Source organism: Ovis canadensis, chromosome 15 (genome assembly GCF_042477335.2).
Source record: "Ovis canadensis isolate MfBH-ARS-UI-01 breed Bighorn chromosome 15, ARS-UI_OviCan_v2, whole genome shotgun sequence".
Taxonomy (NCBI): domain Eukaryota; kingdom Metazoa; phylum Chordata; class Mammalia; order Artiodactyla; family Bovidae; genus Ovis; species Ovis canadensis.
The window spans coordinates 34457596-34477015 of record NC_091259.1 but is presented as its reverse complement, the minus strand read 5'-3'; positions in this window follow the sequence as shown (position 1 = coordinate 34477015).

Here is a 19420-nt window from a genome sequence, read left to right as displayed (position 1 = left end):
CCTGAGAAGCTCCAGAGTGAGGACGGCAGCAGCGGCAGCTCACTCTCAGCTCAGAAACCTGTCACTCGGAGATCAGCATTTTAACCACCCCTTACCCTCCAAAAAAAGAGAAGGACACCTTAATTTACCCTTCTGATTGGCTTGATGGCTGTCAGGATGACAACCTGTTTCTGCTGAAAGGGACCCGGTGTTAGTTCTCAGGCTGGCTCTGTGTGCATTACTCGGCTGGCTTGCTCTCAGGAATGGGTAACACAGGGGTGGCTGCGTGGCACCCTGACGGCCACTCTGCCCCAGCTCCTGCTTCCCCACCCTCTGGCTGTGGGCAGATCTCCAGGTTGGACCTGAGGACTATGACTTCTCCTTCCCCCACCCTAGGGGTACCCAGTGGATGTTCCAGGGCCTGGATGGACTTATCTGCCAATGGCATCCTTGCAAGGTTGCCATTCCACTGCGTGTTTGAGAAAAGGGCATTGGTGACTCAGGCAAATCCTCAAAGGTTCCCTGGTCTCTGACATAAAGTCAGAGACTTAATGCAACCTCCACATGAGACACTGCAGCTCTCCAACTTGGTTCTTCTCTCGGAAAATGAGTTCAGTAACTTATGATGACAACATCACCTGGGGAATTGCTCTGCCCCAAAGGTTAGTCAGTGTCTTAGTCTTTGTAAATTCGTATTCTTTTTCGGCATATATAAAAAAATTTCCCAGGTCCCTTACAACGCCCAGAAATTCTAATATACTTTCCAACCCTCTTGAAAAGTCTCATGTAGTAACTGATGGTCTGTCTTTAATGTGCTTGATTTTGTCAAGGTTTACTGTCTGTGCTTATAAAAGAAATTTTTGTTTAAAAAAATTCCAAATGTATTATACTAATAGTATTTATTTTCTTTTTCAAAGTACATATGCCTTCCTCTAAGCCCTACGTACCACCCTAGGGGATATGGGTACGTTCCCCGGGGCTCCATGCATCTCAGTTTACAGCTGAGGCCACTAGCCCTTATGGCTATGGGGCACTGGATATGCTAGTCCAAAGTGACATGTGCCAAAATTGTAAAATACATCCAGGTACTTAGTATGAAAAAATGAGTGTAAAATATCTCAATATATTTTTAAGATTTTTAATTTCTGTTTGGCTGCACTGGGCCTTTGTTGCTGTGTGCAGGCTTTCTCCAGCTGCAGCAGGTGGGGGCTATTCTTTGCAGCGCATGTGCTGTAGGGCATGGGTTCAGTAGTTGCCCCATGGCAAGTGGAGTCTTCCTGAACCAGGGATCAAACCCATGTCCCCTGCATTGGCAGGCGGATTTTTAGCCACTGGACCACCAGGGACGTCTCCTCAATGATTTTTACATGGCTTACATGTTGAAAGGATCATATTTTGACTATGTTAGGTTAAATAAAATGCCTTAAGATGAAATCTCACCTATTTCTTTTCCCTTTTTTTCATGTGGCTACTAGAATATTTTAAGGCATGTATAGAGTTTTCATCATATTTCCATTGGGTAGTGCTGGTCTGGAGGACACAAGGGCATCAGACACCTATGGCAGATGAGAACAGACATTGAGGAGATTTCCAGCCTGGACATGGGTTTCGTCCAACTCTGTCACTTACTGCCTGCGTGACCTTGTGTGCGTGCTAAGTTGCTTCAGTCATGTCCAATTCTTTGTAACTCCATGGACTGTAGCCCATTAGGCTTCTCTGTTAATGGGGTTGTCCAGACAAGAATACTGGAGTGGGTTGCAATTTCCTTCTCCAGGGGATCTTCCTGACCCAGGGATCGAACCCATGTCTCTTAATGTCTCCTGCATTGGCAGGAGGGTTCTTTACCACTACAGCCTCTTAGGAAGCCCTGTGTGACCTTGGGCATAGTTTTCTTTCTCTGGGCCTCAATTCCCTGGATTTTAATAGGGAAGATTGACTCTACAAAGTGACCTATGAGAGTTATTCCAGTTGTAACTTTCTGTGGTTGCACTGAATGGGACTGCCATCTTTCCAGAGATCTGAAAAGGCCCAGTGAACTCTTTTCTCTCCACTTGGGTCCTCTCATTCCACTGTGCCAGGCTCAACAGCACCTGGGGAGTGGCACACCCGTCTCGTCCTTTAACCCATGGTGATATGTTACTGATCAGCACAATTGGTTCTAATAGCTCCCCGGGTGGATTCCAGAGAGCAATGAGCTGAACATAAAAATCCCTTTATTATTGCCATTTCACTTTTATATACCCATCAAGCTTTCATATTTAATCTCCTACATCACAATAGCTGATCATTTTTAACATTTGACATTGATAGAGTGCCCACTGCTATTATTCTGACATACTATAAAACATTACACCCATTTGCAATAGAAAAGGCCAAGAATCAATACCCAGCCCCATTTTCCACTGTGGCCGTAAATCATGAAGCACCTAACAAATTGGTTTAAGTAGAAGAAACTTCAGAACCAATGAATGGCCTGACCAATCCCCAGCCTCTGTTAGAGGACCTAGATGCCTGTGAGCTGGTTGGAGGTGGTGTGCGGGGTGGGGGGGCAGGGGTGATGGGCATGGATGGGAGAGCTGGTGGGGAGCCAAGCTATTCCATATGGCAACCAGGATTCTCCAGAGAAATAACTACATCTTTCTGGGTCCCAGAGACATCTATAGAGGATAAAGAGCATCTTTATTCCAGTCATGTCTGCCTCAGCCCTTGCTTTATAGCAAGTGGCCTCATATTGAGAAGCTGGTGACTTCCTACTTCTTACAGGCTCCAAGATCCATTGTCAAGGTTATTGGTCTATTTTGTCAGTTAGCCCATTCATTGGAATAGCCAGATGTTAAACTGAATTGATTGACTATTTAATCAAATTGACTTTAGGATAAATTAATGGATCAGTTCTGCTCAAAATGGCCAAAGCCAGGAGTTAAGGAAAGTCATGGGTTTCATAGGCATTGCTTAAAGTATTTAGGATAATGGGTCAGATTAAATATTCAGTCATTATCTTTGTATCTGAAAGAAATGACATTTTCAAAATCCAGAATTCTAGAGTATTCAGAAAATCGCCATCATTTTCATTCTTTGGGCTTCATCTGGATGCAGCCTAAGGCTCTGCTGACTTTGTTGGACTCCATCAAAAGCTTCTTTCAGCCCAAGCTGCCCAGAAGAAAATACATGAGCCTCTGATCTGACTGATTGCAGTGGCTGGGGTGCTAGAACATTCCGAGGCATTAGAACCTAGCTCTGGGAGAAAAAAAGGAAAAGCAGCTTATTTGTCCATTTATTTTCAGTTCAGGACTGGATTTCCTATGCAAGTCTGTTATATGAGTGTGTACATTTGCCTGTCTTCCCTGTGACAGGTATACTCCTAAAAGGTCACATATAAGCCAGATATTTTTAAAAGAATGAGTTCCGCTTTCCTAATAACTTACATTATCATTACAGAGATGATTTGCCTGCATTTCAATTAGCAGTGAGTGATTCTTTACATTATCTGTCTTAACCTCTTAATGATCCTACATAAAATGAAGAGTTTTGTTGAAAGGAATTCTTTGGTAAGGGAGCTTATCCTGGTGCTTTGTGGATGCTTACAGTCCTCCTGGTTTGCACATTTGGAGTGATATACGTGGGAGGTCACTGGATTCAGATCTGCAGTGTTTTGGGGGAAGCTTGTTACAGCATGAAGAATATCAGATTTCGAGTCAAGAGTCTGATCCTGCTGTTTTCCAATTGGGTGAGTGCAGAGTTGAGCTATATGGCCTCTTAGCTTTTTCACTCGTTAAGTGGGGATAATAATTCCCTATTTCTTTCATAAGATCTCTAATGAGGAAATGAGATGATGCAAGTAAAGCATTTACTATAGTGTGTTGAAAAGCAGAGACATCACTCTGCTGACAAAGGTCTGTATAGTCAAGGCTATGGTCTTCCCAGTGGTCATGTACGATTGTGAGAGTTGGACCATAAAGAAGGCAGAGAACCAAGGAATTGATGCCTTCAAAGTGTGGTGCTGGAGAAGACCCCTTAGAGTCCCTTGGACAGCGAGGAGATCAAACCAGTCAATCTTAAAGGAAATTAACTCTGAATACTCATTGGAAGGACTAATGCTGAAGCTGAAGCTCTAGTATTTTGGTCACCTAACGTGAACAGCTGGATCATTGGAAAAGTCCCTGATGCTGGGAAAGATTGAGGGCAGAAGGAGAAGAGGGCATCAAAGGATGAGATGGCTGGATGGCATCACCAGCGCAATGGACATGAACTTAGGCAAACTCCAGGAGATGGTGAGGGACAGGGAGGCCTGCCATGCTATGGTCCATGACGCTGCTAAGAGTCGGCCACAACTGGGCAGCTGAACAACAGCAACATTATTATTATTACTGATAATGAATCACTAAAATAATGAAATATATTGAAGAAGGAACAGGATAAACCATTCTTACATCAAGCTCTATCTTACGCCAGTGGGAGCAAAGTTCCATTTATTCAAAACAAACCTAATAGAAAGCCCAAAAAACTTCAATGAAGGTTTCTCAATTTTGTATCCTGAGAACTGAGAGTCAGAAAGTCAGACCCAGGTGGGTCCTAGAAGACTTCTAAACCATTTTAAAAAGTTTGGTTTTTTGCCATGCATTGCTTTTTACTTGAGTGTATTTGGATATATATATATTTTTTTTAATTATTATTTTTACTTTATTTTACTTTACAGTACTGTGTTGGTTTTGCCATACATTGACATGAATCCACCATGGGTTACTTAGTAAACAAACATTTACTGAGGATCTGTTCTGTGATCTATCCTGAGCATATAATAAAAACACACAAGATGTGGGTAGATTGTATATGAGGTTCTCAAGCTTTCCGGTAGATCAGAATCCTTTCTGGGGTTATATCAACAGAACTTTCAAAATCAGAATATCTCATGGTAGAATTTGGATATCTGTATGTCGACTAATTTCCCAGGTAATTCCAGCATTTGGGCCCACTGGCCTATATGAGAACACACTGCTAGGCCCCAAACATCATTATCAGGAATTATCCTTCTCTATCATTTTTGAAGATAGAGATAGATTGAAGACTCCAGGTTTCTGGTTTTCCTAAAACTGGAACACATGTAGACACTGACACGCTCAGCTGGTGTGTGACCACCACAGAGATGCGGAAAGGGGCCAAGTCCTTTGTTCTTAGCCTATAGCTCAGCTGCCGCCTCGCTCCAAAGTCACCTGGTTTGTTTGGCATCCTAGACTGCAGGGCTCCTGTCTGTGGGCCCAGTGGACCACTCAGGAATCCCATTGTCCCTTTTATCATCAAGCATGGGATTGTTCTCTTTGGAGTACATCTCTGTTTAGAGTAAGGGGAGGGGTAAGCCAGGGAGAAAGGGAAGGAGGACTCAGCTCCCTGGCAACAAAGCTACATTGTTCTCTGAGCTGAAGCATGACTCCCAAATACTGTTCACTTTTATAGCACCTGCCAAAGAGCTTTTCCAAAGCAGTTTTCCCCGGTCATCTCATGTGAGCTTCTCAGCAACACTTCGAAGGACCCAGGGTAGATGTGATAACTTCCATTTGACGGATGATGAAGTGAATTTCTTAAGTCAAACAGGTGCATGATCCCTGGGCTTGAAGACAGCATTTATCTTAGTCACCTTTGCTCTTAGCATATTTCCAAGACTATAAAAGGCTATCCTTAAAAAAAAAAATGACAGAGCTGGAGCAGCATCAGACCCTCTTCTAAGTCCAGGGGCTGAATACCCAGAGCTCTCCCACTGCCCCAGAGAAAACCGACTTGAGTCCTGACCCATCTGTGGAGGTCTTGTCTTTCTCAACAATCACGTTGTTTCAAAGGTCACTGGAGTCTTTTGCAGCCCTCTCATTGTGGGCTAAGAACTACTTTCGATGTCTGTTTCTAGCTTTTTCTGGAACCCCAGAACACAAGCCTTCTTTCTGCCTGTGGTCTCTCCTTCCCTGGATAGAAAGCTATTCTTGGCTTGTACCTGGCTCCTGCTGATTATACAATATCATGATTTCAGCTCAATGAAAATGTGTCTTATTCACACAGAATGGCCAGCACCCTTAGATGGGAGCTGATTTGGGTGAGAACTGTCTGGAGGAGAGACAACAGCAGAGCTTCCCAAGTGGGAAGGTCTCAGAAGAAGAGTCTAGAGCCTGTCAGAAGTCACACTGCTCTTCCTCTGCTCTAGATTTTCTGTCTGGTCAACTGCACCAAGAGAGCCTCCTGTGGCCTTGAACTTTGCTTGCTGCTCAAGTCCATTTCTTGAGCCCAAAAGTAAGTCCCTCTTCTTCTTGCCTGGTCCTCAGGAAATTTGGAGAACCTGCCCTTCACTGAAGCCCAGGATGCAAAAACACATAACTTAACAACCCTATAGAATCTCTTTTCCAAGAGGTCTGGAAGGAATGATGAGAAATCTTTGCCTCTGAGGCAGTGAGGAGCAAGTTGGGAACAGGGGCCAGGCAGGTGGACTTCCTCATGCCCTTGGGTGTTTCAGGCTTTCTGAGGCAGAAACCCATTTCTTGCAGTGAACTTCAGAGGGCAGGGGGAGAGGGTGCAGTGGCTCAAGTCTTGTGCTGGTGAATGAAGAGGGCAAAGCAGCAGCAGCCACGGAGTAGTGCAGACCTAGCTACGTAGATGCCGAGGGGCAGATGGTACTAAATATTCTGGTTTTCAGACCCATTACAGCACCCCAATCTGCCCTCCTCTCCTCCTTCCACTCGGCCCAGGTGGCCAGGACCCAGGCTGCCTCATGGGCCATCAGAAGTGACCTTTTGATATCTGATCTCCCATCTGCTGGGCTAGGCATGTGGAAGAGACAGCTGGCTCAGCCCCTCCCTGGGGACTGCAATTAGGGGATATTTAATCCTGTCACCTGGTTCATTTGCAATGATGGATTTGGATTGGAGCACTGAGTGGCTCCAAGAGGATATTGGATTACCAGGGCCCATCCCCTTCACCCCTCAAACAGAGCTGGCCCTCCCCTGCCCTGCACCCTGTCCTCCCAGTTCCCAAGGTGAGCCACTTGGTACCCATGAATTAAGAGCATGCACTTGCTGTCAACAACCCCTACCCCTATCACCACCAAGATCCTTCACCTAAAACCTCAACCTCCTGAATATATGAAAACACTGATGAGATTTTCAGCCCCCAGGATCACTCTTCCTGCTTATTTTGGAGGTTCTGAGTTATAGAATCTTGAGCTTAAGGAGATAACTGGTGAATCACGGCTATTCCATTTTTACTTCCCAGACTCTCTGTGCTGGCAAATTGAATTGGTTGTTGAATGGGGGGGGGTGCTCTTTTTCTGAATCAAGGTGTCTTCTTTCATGCTAGCCAAGTACTGGAAGGGGAAAAGACTAAAGCCTAAAGACGTGGATTTTATGGTTTTTATCAAGTCACTCACCTTCTCTGACCCTCCGCTTTCTCATTTACAAACCAAGTGGATTGGATGAGATATTCTATAAGATGCCTTTTTGATCTGACATTTTTGTTTGTGAGGAAAGAGTTGGGCTAAGTCATCAGGGGAAAAGTATGGAAGTTCCCAGAGAGGAAAATAGCGGAATATCCCAACAAACAAGATGCTTCTCAGGAATATTTCAATGGAGAAGGGGTGCTGGTGTGTCTGAAATAATTCCAAGGTGACCTCAATGATTTTTGGTAATCCCTGGCGAGACAAAGAATTTTGATCCGTCTTCCATCCACTCATTGGCCTTTTTTAAGGTGCCCACAAGAGAGAAGTAGTCTCAAAATTCTGGGCTTTGCAGTTTGATGTATCTTAAGGCAGCCTTTGAGGATCATGGACCATCTCTCCACATGGCAATTTCCATGGTTTGGGAGAGATGAAAGTCTAGGGTCGTATGGGAGGTTGTACCACGACTAAGACTTTGCACAACAGCTGCCATCTCCCATGACACAGGCTAGCTCCTAAGTCTTTCTTATGGGGTCACATCACTCCCAGCTTCTTATTGCCCCTGGAATAAAATCCCAGTGCATCACTATGGGGCACTGAGCCTGCATGATCTGGCCTTCACTGTCTTCTCTCTTGATTCCTGGAAAGCTCTTACTCCAGTGCGTGTTTGTGTGTGAGCATGTGCACACATGTGCGTGTGTGTGCTCAGGTGTGTGAGTGAGCACATATGCACACCTTGAAGCTCCGCAGAAGCTTCTGCATCTACGCTTTACACTTCTTTGCCTGGAATGACCTTGTCTCAGTTCTTTGTATGGCTGGTTCGTCATTATTCTTTTTTAGAAAATTATCTATTAATTGGTTTTGGCTGTGCTGGGTCTTCACTGCTGCTTGCAGGCTCTCTGTCTCGCTGCAGCAGACACTACTCTTTGTTGTAGCGCCCGGGCTTCTCATTGCAGTGATTTCTCTCGCTGTGGAGCACAGGCTCTACAGTTCGGGTTCAGTAGTTGCGGTGCACGGGCTTAATTTTCCCAAGGCATGTGGGACCTTCCCAGACCAGGGGCCAAAGCCATGTCCCCTGCATTGGCAGCTGGATTCTTATCCACTGTACCACCAGAGAAGAAGTCCTGTTCCTCATGATCGTCAAGCTTGTGGCTCAGATATTGCAACTTCAGGGAGACTTTCCCTGAGACTTCTCTAGGACACGATTGCTTATTTTCTTAACAGTGTAAAATTAACTTGCTGATATAAAATTAACTAGCTGATTTTCCTTTTCTCTCACTTAAATATAATCTCTGTGAAACTAGTGAACTTTTCCCCCATGCTTGCAGCTATATCCTCAGCACCTAGAATAATAGCTAATGCATCATAGCAGTACAATAAGCATTTGTTGAATCAGTGAGCATAGAACAGTTATTGTAGGCTGAGCTCTGAAGCCATATCTCTGGATGTTGTTTGAGGAGGGCAGTCAGTGAACCAGACAATAAGTCATATCCTCAGAAACCAGGATGCCTTTCACCTCCTACCTTGAGAGAGAAACAGTTGTCATCATGGCTCTGCCCTTTGCTGGTTTACTCAAATTACCTGTTCCTAAGATGATCAAAGGCATTGAAACAAAGACTCATCACCAATGAGCTCTGTGTTCCATCCTGGAAATGGTGGCACTTGCAGAGCAGGCCCTGTCCTGAGAGAGCTCTTGAGAACTGCAAAGCTGCTACCTTCAAAGGGTCGACGGGAAAGCAAAGAAAGAAGCACTTGAGGACAGAGGATTTCCCTCCAGAGAAAGGAAGCACTTCAAGCCCATCACCACGATACTATAGCCACAGAGAGGCATGTGTGTGCGTGCGTGTGTGTGTGTGTGTATGTATGTGTGTCCAACAGAGGGACAGAACATCTCCCACAAACACTATGACTCTAGAGCTCTTAAATACCTTTGCAGATCACCAGTGGTCCACGTAATCCCTCCATCCATGAAGTAGTAGACTGTAAATTTTGTTTATATTGTCAGTGCCTCCCTATATAATTCCCTGTTTCTCACAAAAGCGCCTCCTGATTAACCCCTCTTGCCTTTTATTCTGAAATCCATCATCATCTGTGTCCTAGTTGAAAAATACAACTACTTTTAGGTAATTTGATAAATCATCCAAGGCATTTTCAAATGCATGTTCTCTGCTTCTCTATTCCATTTATAAGCTCCTCCAGGGCAAAATCTATACTTTTTCTTTTCCTTTGTAAACCTCTCCACAAGATTCTCAGGACAGACTTCTTGTCAGTATGCTTACTGTCTGAATGCATTTTTATAGGCTGAGCATGCTTTCAGGCTGATTTTCTTTCACTCATTAATTTATTTAAAGTATTTATTGAGACCTATTATGTGGCAGGCACTGTGCTAAGTACTGGGGATTCAATGTTGAAGCTCACAGTCTGGGGCAGAGATGGAAATATACACAAATAACTGTCACACAATGCAATAAGTACTATAATACAGGTACTGTAGACTCAGAGTGCTAAAGAGACTCAGGAGGGAGCTTAGAAAATTATTTAGTTAATGTTGCAATGTCTAAATGTGAATGTTTAAATAATGCCTTTCCTTTGTAAGTGCTTCTTGCTTTTCATAGCATTTTTCATGTCCAGTATCTTATCTGATGCTTCTAGTGGTCCTGTTAATAAGCTTTCACTCCACACATTCACCATGCAGAGTAGGTGCTCAAGAAACACCAATTGAGAGACAAAAGGATGGAAAGAGGAGGGTATTATCTCTGCTTTACAGTTAAGTAAACTGAACGTCACAGAGTGATATGCTAAAGGTCATAAACAAGAACCCAGAGAGTTAGTATAAATACATCCTAAACATCTGCTCATCTACTTTGTTACGGTCACTACCTGCCACGCTGCAGCAGGGACAAAGAACGGCAAGACAGGTTCCCCCTCATGGCTCTTCCAGACTCACGGGTCAATCCAAACACCAGAAACCATGGGTAGTTAAATGATAACATAGGAATAGGTGGCAGCCTGGGACAATAGCACATGGTGGTCCACAGGGAGTCAACACATGAATGGTGTGATCAGAAGGAACACAGGAGGTAGGAGAGGTGGCTGTAGGTTAAAGAGCCCCCAGGAAGGCCTGCCAAGGGAAGTGGGAACTGGACTGTGTCTGAAAGCTGATGAAAACTTAATGAACAGAACTGTTAAAAGGAAAGGGGGAGAACATATAAGATACATTCAAAGACAGTGAAATCCAATGACCCCTGAGCCCCAGGTTCAACAGGTGGCAAACTCTCGTCAGTTGCACTCATGCCCACCCCTGCTTCCTCGCTTAGTGTCGGCTCACGTGCACCTGACAATTCTCCCTGCACTGCTCTGTGCCTCCCACCCCACCTGCCAGTGGATCTCTCACTGTTTACTTTTCCTTCAGTCTTTTTCTCTGTAACCCATTCAGTCTTATTGTATTGTAAAAAAAAAAAAAAATCTTGTGTGCTCAAATTCATCACCAATGCTCTCTGTCTTCTGGCTCTAATAAAAACCCAGATACCCCAGAGGTCCTGGCTTCCTCCGGAGTCCTCTTAATGGGAGACTTTTATCCTCCACTCACTCTATAGCATCTGGAAAATGTAGAGATCGAAAGAGTCATCCCAGTGCACCAGCCCCAAGCATCCTGTATCCTGCCTCGAACCTGGATTGGCGATCCATTTTTTATATGATATTATACATGTTTCAGTGCCATTCTCCCAAGTCATCCCACCCTCTGGGAGGGGGGTTCAGGATTGGGGGTTCAGGTTCACATGTACACCCATGGTGGATTCATGTTGATGTATGGCAAAGCCAATACAATATTGTAAAGTAAAAAAAAAATAAAATAAAATAAAAATAAAAATAAAAAGGGGACGTAAACAAAAAAAAAAAAAAAAGGAAGAGTCAACCTTCCGCTACTTCTCCATTTCTGTTGCTAGATCATTATTCTTTCTCTCATGTGGAAAAGCCCCATGATAACTTGAGGCTCACAGCATCTGCTAAGACCCCTTTTTACTTCTCTTCATTGTTATTATCTATGAGCCTCCAGGTCAGTTTGTGAGAAATGATACAAAGGAGAAAAGTTCTGTTTAGGGATGTAGTAAGTGTCTTCTGGGGGGTGTCTTACCAATTATGGTCACCCAATTCTTTGGTTACTGCCTGATATAGGAGTGTGGTCCAGAAGCTATGTTTGTATTACATGGTCCTCATTCATTGTCCATACTTGAGAGGATCAACATAGACTCATGATCCAGCAGGGCTAATCCAATCTTCTCTCTCCAGGAGTTGAGAAGGAAGACCAAAAGACTAGTTTCAGCCCAAGCTAGTCCTTTGAACAGAGAGTAGTAAGCAAACTGGTGAGCTGGGTTGTCAGGATGCTGATAGCCACATTTGGCCACGTACATGTGAGGCAGGAAAAACCAATCTGAAAGAAATAGAGAAGACTAAGGCAGACGCACAGAGAGAAGTGAGGCCAGACATCCAGAGTAAGCCCTGCTTAGGCACCTGAGAACTTTCTAGATGGTCTGGAGGTTCAGCTCCTCCTTCTCCTAGGTGTTGAAGATGCCCCTGGGTCTTCAGAATAATCCCTGTCCCCCGTCAAACTTCAAAGCTTTTGTTTCCATTTTTCGCTTGTTTTTGATGTCCACAATCAAAGCAACATTGCTAAAAGTAAGATCAGATGTCAATGGAAATGGCTGCCATCTCGTTTTGAAGTTTGCCAAGATAGAAATGACCCAGTTAAGACAAAGTGACACCCTTTATTTCATTTGATTACCAATATGATAGAAAGCATGGTCAGTAAGAAAGAAGAGCCAAGATTACGGTTTTGGCAAGACGGTAAATTATTACGACATGAAAGTCTTACACCACTAAAAGCAGATATGTCTGATATTTACGTAAAAACAATCTTGTAAAGCACAATTTAAAATATTAAGAAAAGAAAAGGAATAAATGAAAGAAGAAACCGAGACCTAGGGAAATCAGAGGAAGACCCATGGAAATGGTCTACCATGAGTGAGACTCTACAGACACCAACAGCAGGAATATTTGAGCATTAGAAAGTTGACAGCATAGCAGTCTGAGAGATAATACAAAACAAGCATGTTTAAAATGAATGAAGACTTTTAAAAAAGTAATGTAGATTCTCATACATGCATAAGTCACTATGAAGACAGAAAAAGTATTAGAATGAACCAAATAAAATTTTTTAAAATACAGCCTTTGGCACTAAAGGCTCAATGGAAGCATTTTGGAAATAAGAGAAAAGATGAATTAGAAGTTGGATCAGGAGACTTTAACCAAAGTAGAATATGATGTGAGGAAATGATGGAAAATATGAAATGTGTCAAAATAAAGAATGGAATTAGAGCCACCATAAATGCCTAATAGAATTTTTAGAAGAAAACAACTGAGTGTGCATAAGAGGAAAGCTGTCCAGAACTGGACAAACTTGATCAATTATGTTTTTAAAAAGGCATACTGTGCAGGTAGAATCAATTAAAAAATCTATAACTAAACATATCCTAGTGAAACTGCTGGATACAAAAGCCAAAGGCAAAATAGAGAAGATGGTTTTCTGTAGACAAACGATGGTTACTTGGGCAGCAGACTTCTCAATGGCAATATTTAGCCTGAAGGGTAATGGAACAAGTCTTCAAAATGCTGAGGAAAAATAACTCCCAACCCCAGCTTCCATCCTGATCTAAGTGAAGGAAAAATAAAGTGAAGGAAAAAATAAAAATAACTTTAAACAACTCAAAGATTAAGAGAGTTTATAACTCATGGAATCCCACTGAGAGAAAAATTGTAGAAAGGAACTGAGCCCATAAAGAAAGACTAAGATGGAAAATGTAATGGTGAATAAAGAAACTGGTGAACACGTGGGTGACATAAAGCAAAATTTGACTGATAAATATAATGAAAATATTTGACTTGGGATTTGAAAAACAAGGTGGAAAATAAAATAGTGGACAATAATATAAAGTAATACAGAGCATAATAGTTGGAAGCTGAAATGTTCAAACATTCTTGTTTTGTTCAGGAAGAGGGTAGATATATTGATTAACTTTAGATTTTCCAAGTCAGTAAGCATGTTAAAAATTTAAAGCTAACCACACACACACACACACACACACACACACACACACACACACACGGAGAAAAATACTACATAAAAGAAGTAAAATTAAAAGAAATGTAATCGATCAAATAAAAGCAGGAGAAAGCAGGAAAATCTAGGATTTAGAACAATGAGTCTAGGAATTGAACAATGAAAAGTACAATTCAATCCAGAAATCAGTAAGCACAATAAGTATTCTATGTCGAATGCAATTTATGCATCTTACATACACACCAGGACTGTGTCAGAGAAGCAAGAGCCCATGGTCACCATCGCCAAAGCATATAAACAGGGAAAATTTATATTTAAAAAATCATATGAAGCAAAGGTGCTTATCCTCACTAGTAATCATGAAATACAAACTTTAAAAATCAGATGTAACTTGAAATCTATTTGATTTACAAAGATAAATGTTAGTCGGGGGTAAAGAAACCATTAAACATTCCTAGGAGGGTACAGATTGAAAGTAAATGGGCAATACACATTGTAAGTGAAATGTGAACATATAATCAAGCAATAACCACTCTGGCTTTAAAGGAGTAAGAGAGTCCAGACTTGGCTTCCTAAGGTGAACAAATAGAAAACTGGAGATAAGTGAAACAACATTTTTCTGATCTTGAACAAGAGGCATGCTGTACTATAATCCCTGAAAGAAGGAAAACAAACAAGAGAACCCCACCATCCTTTCTGCCTTGAAGCAATTTCTAGATATTGCAGGGAATGGGGACCAAAATGACCTGATGGTCCCAATAAGTTGAGAAGTTAGCTGTCAGAGTCCAGCAAAACTGAGGTGGCGAGAATTCCTGAGGCAGAGTATTGGAGAGGGGAAGATACACAGATAAAGAACCCCATGAATCAGCATAGGAATTCCCTTGAATTGTTGACTGAAAACCATTCCTCGCATGTACAGGATGAAATTCCTGAAGACTGGACAAAGGTCAGCTCCTGGGGGCTGCGGGGCAGGGGACAATTACAAGCCAAGAACAGTTTACAGAGTTCACACAAGTCCAGGAATCATCTGAGTTCCCACTAGCCAGAATGGAGAGACTTTGTTGCTTACACAGAAAACTTAGTAGGGACACCAAAAGGGTCATGGCTCACTAGGGGAATAAATTAAATGTACGGGTATTTCTCAGTCTCAAGTGTGTTCACATTTCAGTTTCCAATGTGTATTGCCCGTTTACTTTCAATCTGTACCCTCCTAGGAATGTTTAAGAGTTTCTTTACCTCTCACTAACATTTCTCTGTCTTTTAAAAAATTTCCAAAACAATCTTTAAAGAGATCAAACTGATTCACAAGTAGCTAAATTGTCAAATAAAACCCAATAATTTTATAAGAATGCAACAAAACCCAGAACTGAACAATATAAGATTCACCATTTCCAATAGTGAATTAAAAACTAGTAGACATGTGAGGAATCATGAAAGTGTGGCCTATAAATGGAAGAAGAAAAATGAGTCAAGAGAAACGGGCTGAAAAGAAAAATGACAGTTAATGAAACACATTTACATAAAGGAATGTAGAGTGCTGGACATAGCAATTATGGAGGTAAATGTAATATTTTTATTCACTTAATTTGTTCTAACTATCATTGATTGTATAAGGAAACATAATGCTTTATTTCGGGATTTGTAACATGTAGGATTAAAATCAGTCATCAGTTCAGTCACTCAGTTGTGTCTGACTCTTTGCCACCCCATGAATCACAGCACGCCAGGCCTCCCTGTCCATCACCATCTCCCGGAGTCCACCTGAACTCATGTCCATTGAGTCGGTGATGCCATCCAACCATCTCATCCTCTGTCACCCCCTTCTCCTCCTGCCCTCAATCTTTCCCAGCATCAGGGTCTTTTCCAATGAGTCAGCTCTTCGCATCAGGTGGCCAAAGTATTGGAGTTTCAGCCTCAACATCAGTCCATCCAATGAATGTCCAGGACTGATCTCCTTTAGGATGGACTGGTTGGCTCTCCTTGCAGTCCAAGGGACTCTCAAGAGTTTTCTCCAACACCACAGTTCAAAAGCATCAATTCTTCAGCACTCAGTTTTCTTTATAGTCCAACTCTCACATCCTTACATGATTACTGGAAAAACCATAGCCTTGACAAGATGGACCTTTGTTGACAAAGTAATGTCTCTGATTAAAATATGTAGCAAAAAAAACATAAAGAATGGAGGAGAAAAATGGGATTCTTACTTATATGTGGTTAATGATTCAAGGTAGATAGATTGTGATAAGCTATTAATAAAAATGTATGCTGCAAACCATGATGCAATCATTAAAAAGTATAAAAATATAACCAATTCTCCACAATAGGAGATAAAATGAAAACATAAAAAGTACTCAATTAATAAAAAGTTAAAATTTTAAAAAGGTCCATATAGTGGAAGAAATAACAAAGAATGGAAAGAACAAACAGATAACAAAGAGCAACATTGTAAGTGAAGTGAAGTCGCTCAGTCCTGTCGGACTCTTTGCGACCCCATGAACTGTAGCCTACCATGCTCCTCCATCCATGGGATTCTCCAGACAAGAGTACTGGAGTGGGTTGCCATTTTCTTCTCCAGAGGATGTTCCCAACCCAGGAATTGAACCCAGGTCTCCCACATTGCAGGCACACGCTTTACCGTCTGAGCTACCAGGTAAATCTAAACTCAACCAAATAAATACATTAAGAGGAAACTCTCCAACTGAACGGCAGAGATGCTCAAACTGGATTAAAAAATGGATGATTAAGTGATACGCTCTTTATAAGAAATCTAATTTAAGTACAAAGATACAGAATAGTTAAAATTTGGGTTTCCCAGGTGGCTCAGTGGTAAAAAATCTGCCTGCCAATGCAGGAGATGCTGGTTTGATCCCTGGCTCAGGAAAATTCCCTGGAGAAGGAAATGGCAACCCATTCCAGTATTCTTATCTGGAAAATCCCCCATGAACAAAGGCTTGGTGGGCTATACTACATGGAGTTGCAAAAGAATCAGACACAATTTAGCAACCAAAACAAGTTGAAATTTAACAATGAAAAATGTGGTATTACACAAGTAATTATATAGAAGCTGAAGTGGCTATACTGATACCAAAGAGACTTCAAAACATGGAATATTACAGGGAACAGAAACATTCAGTGATAATGAAGAGATCAATTTATCAAGAGGACATAATAGTTCTAAATGTTTACATGTCTAATAATATGTTTCAAAACACATAAACCAAAACTGATAGAACTGAAAGGAGAGAGAAGTCAAAAATTATACTCAAAAACTTTATTCTCTCATTATTAATGGAATGAATAGTCAAAAAAGATCAGCAAGAATTTATGCTCTGGACAGCATTATTAACTAGCACAATCTATTTTAATTATCTAATTATTAACTTGGTATTTATACAACATCCTCCCCAAGAACAGAATACATGTGTTTTACAAGTGTACCTGGAATGTTCATTAAAATAGACCACAAAAGTGATAAAAGCAAATAATATAAAAGAAGTAAAATCATGAGAAGTATGTTCTCTGTCCATAATGAAATTAAAATAGAATTCAATAATAGAATAATATCTGGTAAATCCCCACATAATAAAATTTTAAACAATATACTTTCAAATATATTGGATATTTAGTTGCATCAAAAGAAAGCCACAAGGGAAATTAGTAAACATTTTTTTATTTAATAAAAATTAAAATGTAACTTGCAGATAAAGCAAATGCTTAGAGGGAAATTTATAGCATTAAATGTTTATATTAAATAACAAAAATCTCAACTAAATTACCCTAGTGTTCACTTTAAGAAACCAAATTAGAATATAAAATTAAACAAAGCAAAAAGGAGAAAGAAAATAATAATTCTAAGACCAGGAATACATAAAATTTAAAACAGAAAGCAACAGAGGGGGAAAAAAAATGAAATCAAAAGATGGTTTTTTGTAAAAATCAATAAGATTGATAAACTTCTAGCCAGACTTGGCCAAGGACAAAAGAAAGATACAAAAGAATTGTATCATAAATGAAAGGAAACATCATGCAAATCCTACAGACCTTAAAATGATAATAAAGGAAGGCTTGAACTGTTATGAAAATAAATTTGGAAACATAAAAGAAATCAATACATTCCATGATTAGCAAAGTTCACTCAAGAAAAAACGGATAACCTGAATAGCTCTATATTTATTAAAGAAGTAGAATTTGTTTATAAAACTCCCCAAAAAGAAAACTCTAGACCCAGATGATTTTACTGATTAATTCAAACTAAACATTGAAGGGGAAAAAATACAAATTCTACAAAAACTCCTCCAGAAGATGAGAAAACTCTCTCCAGGAGAGAACACTTTACAAATAATTTTATGAGGTCAGCAGTTCCCTGATATTGAAACCAAAAAACAAAAAAAGAAACCAAACAAAGAAAAACTAAAAAAGAAAAAATAACTCTCAGATTAATACTCCTCACAAACATGGATATAAGGCCCCTTAATAAAATATTAGCATTGATTCAGCAATATATAAAAATGATAATATGTTGTTGCTGTTCAGTTGCCAAGTCATGTCCAACTCTTTGCAACCCCATAGATTGCAACATGCCAGAACTCCCTGTCCCTAACCATTTCTCAGAGTTTGCCCAAGTTCATGTCCATTGAATCAGTGATGCCATCCAACCATCTCATCCACTGATGCCCTCTTCTTCCCTCAATCTTTCCCAGCATCAGGATCTTTTCCAAGGAGTCGGCTGTTTGCATCAGGTGGCCAAAGTATCGGAGCTTTAGCTTCAGCATCAGTCATTCCAATGAATATTCAGGGATCAATGAATATTGATTTCCTTTAGGATCATGGCATCCAGTCCCATCACTTCATGGCAAAAAGATCGAGAAACAATGGCAACAGTGATAGACTATTTTCTTAGGTTCCAAAATCTCTGCAAACTGTGACTGCAGCCATGAAATTAAAAGACTCTTGCTCCTTGGAAGAAATGTTATGACAAACCTAGACAGCATATTAAAAAGTAGAGATATTACTTTGCCAACAAAGGTCCGTCTAGTCAAAGCTATGGTTTTTCAAGTAGTCAACTATGGATGTGAGAATTGGACCATTAATAAGGCTGAGCACCAAAGAAGTGATGCTTTTGAACTGTGGTGCTCAAAATGACTTTTGAGAGTCCCTTGGACTGCAAGGAGATCAAACCTGTCAATCCTAAAGGAAATCAACCCTCAATATTCATTGGAAGGACTGATGCTGAAGCTGAAGCTCCAATACTTTGGCCACCTGATGTGAAGATCTGACTCATTAGAAAAGATTTTGATGCTGGGAAAGACTGAAGGCAGGAGAAGGGGACAACAGAGGACGAGATGGTTGGATAGCATCCACGTAGTCAATGAAACAGAATTAGATGTTTTTCTGAAATTCCCTTGCTTTCTCTATGATCCAACAAATGTTGGCAATTTGATCTCTGGTTCCTTTGCTTTTACATCTGGAAGTTCTTGATTCAAGCACTGCTGAAGTCTAGCTTGAAGGCTTTTGCATATAACTTTGCTAGCATGGGAAGTGAGGGGAGTTGTCCAGTAGTTTTAACATTCTTTAGTACTGCCCTTCTTGGGAACTGGGATGAAGATTGACCTTTTCCAGTCCTGTGGCCACTGCTATATTTTCCAAATCTGCTGGCATATTGAGTGCAGCACTCTCACAGCATCATCTTTTAGGATTTGAAATAGCTCTGCTGGAATTCCATCACCTCCACTAGCTTTATTGGCAGCAGTGCTTCCTAAAGCCCATTTGACTTCACATTCCAGGATGAATGGCTCTAGGTGAGTGATCACAGCATCATGTGGTCAAATGATAATACATTTGACAAAATAGACTATTACAGGATATTGCTCCTACTAAATATTGTGCTGGAGGTCTTCATCAGTGCAACAAAGCAA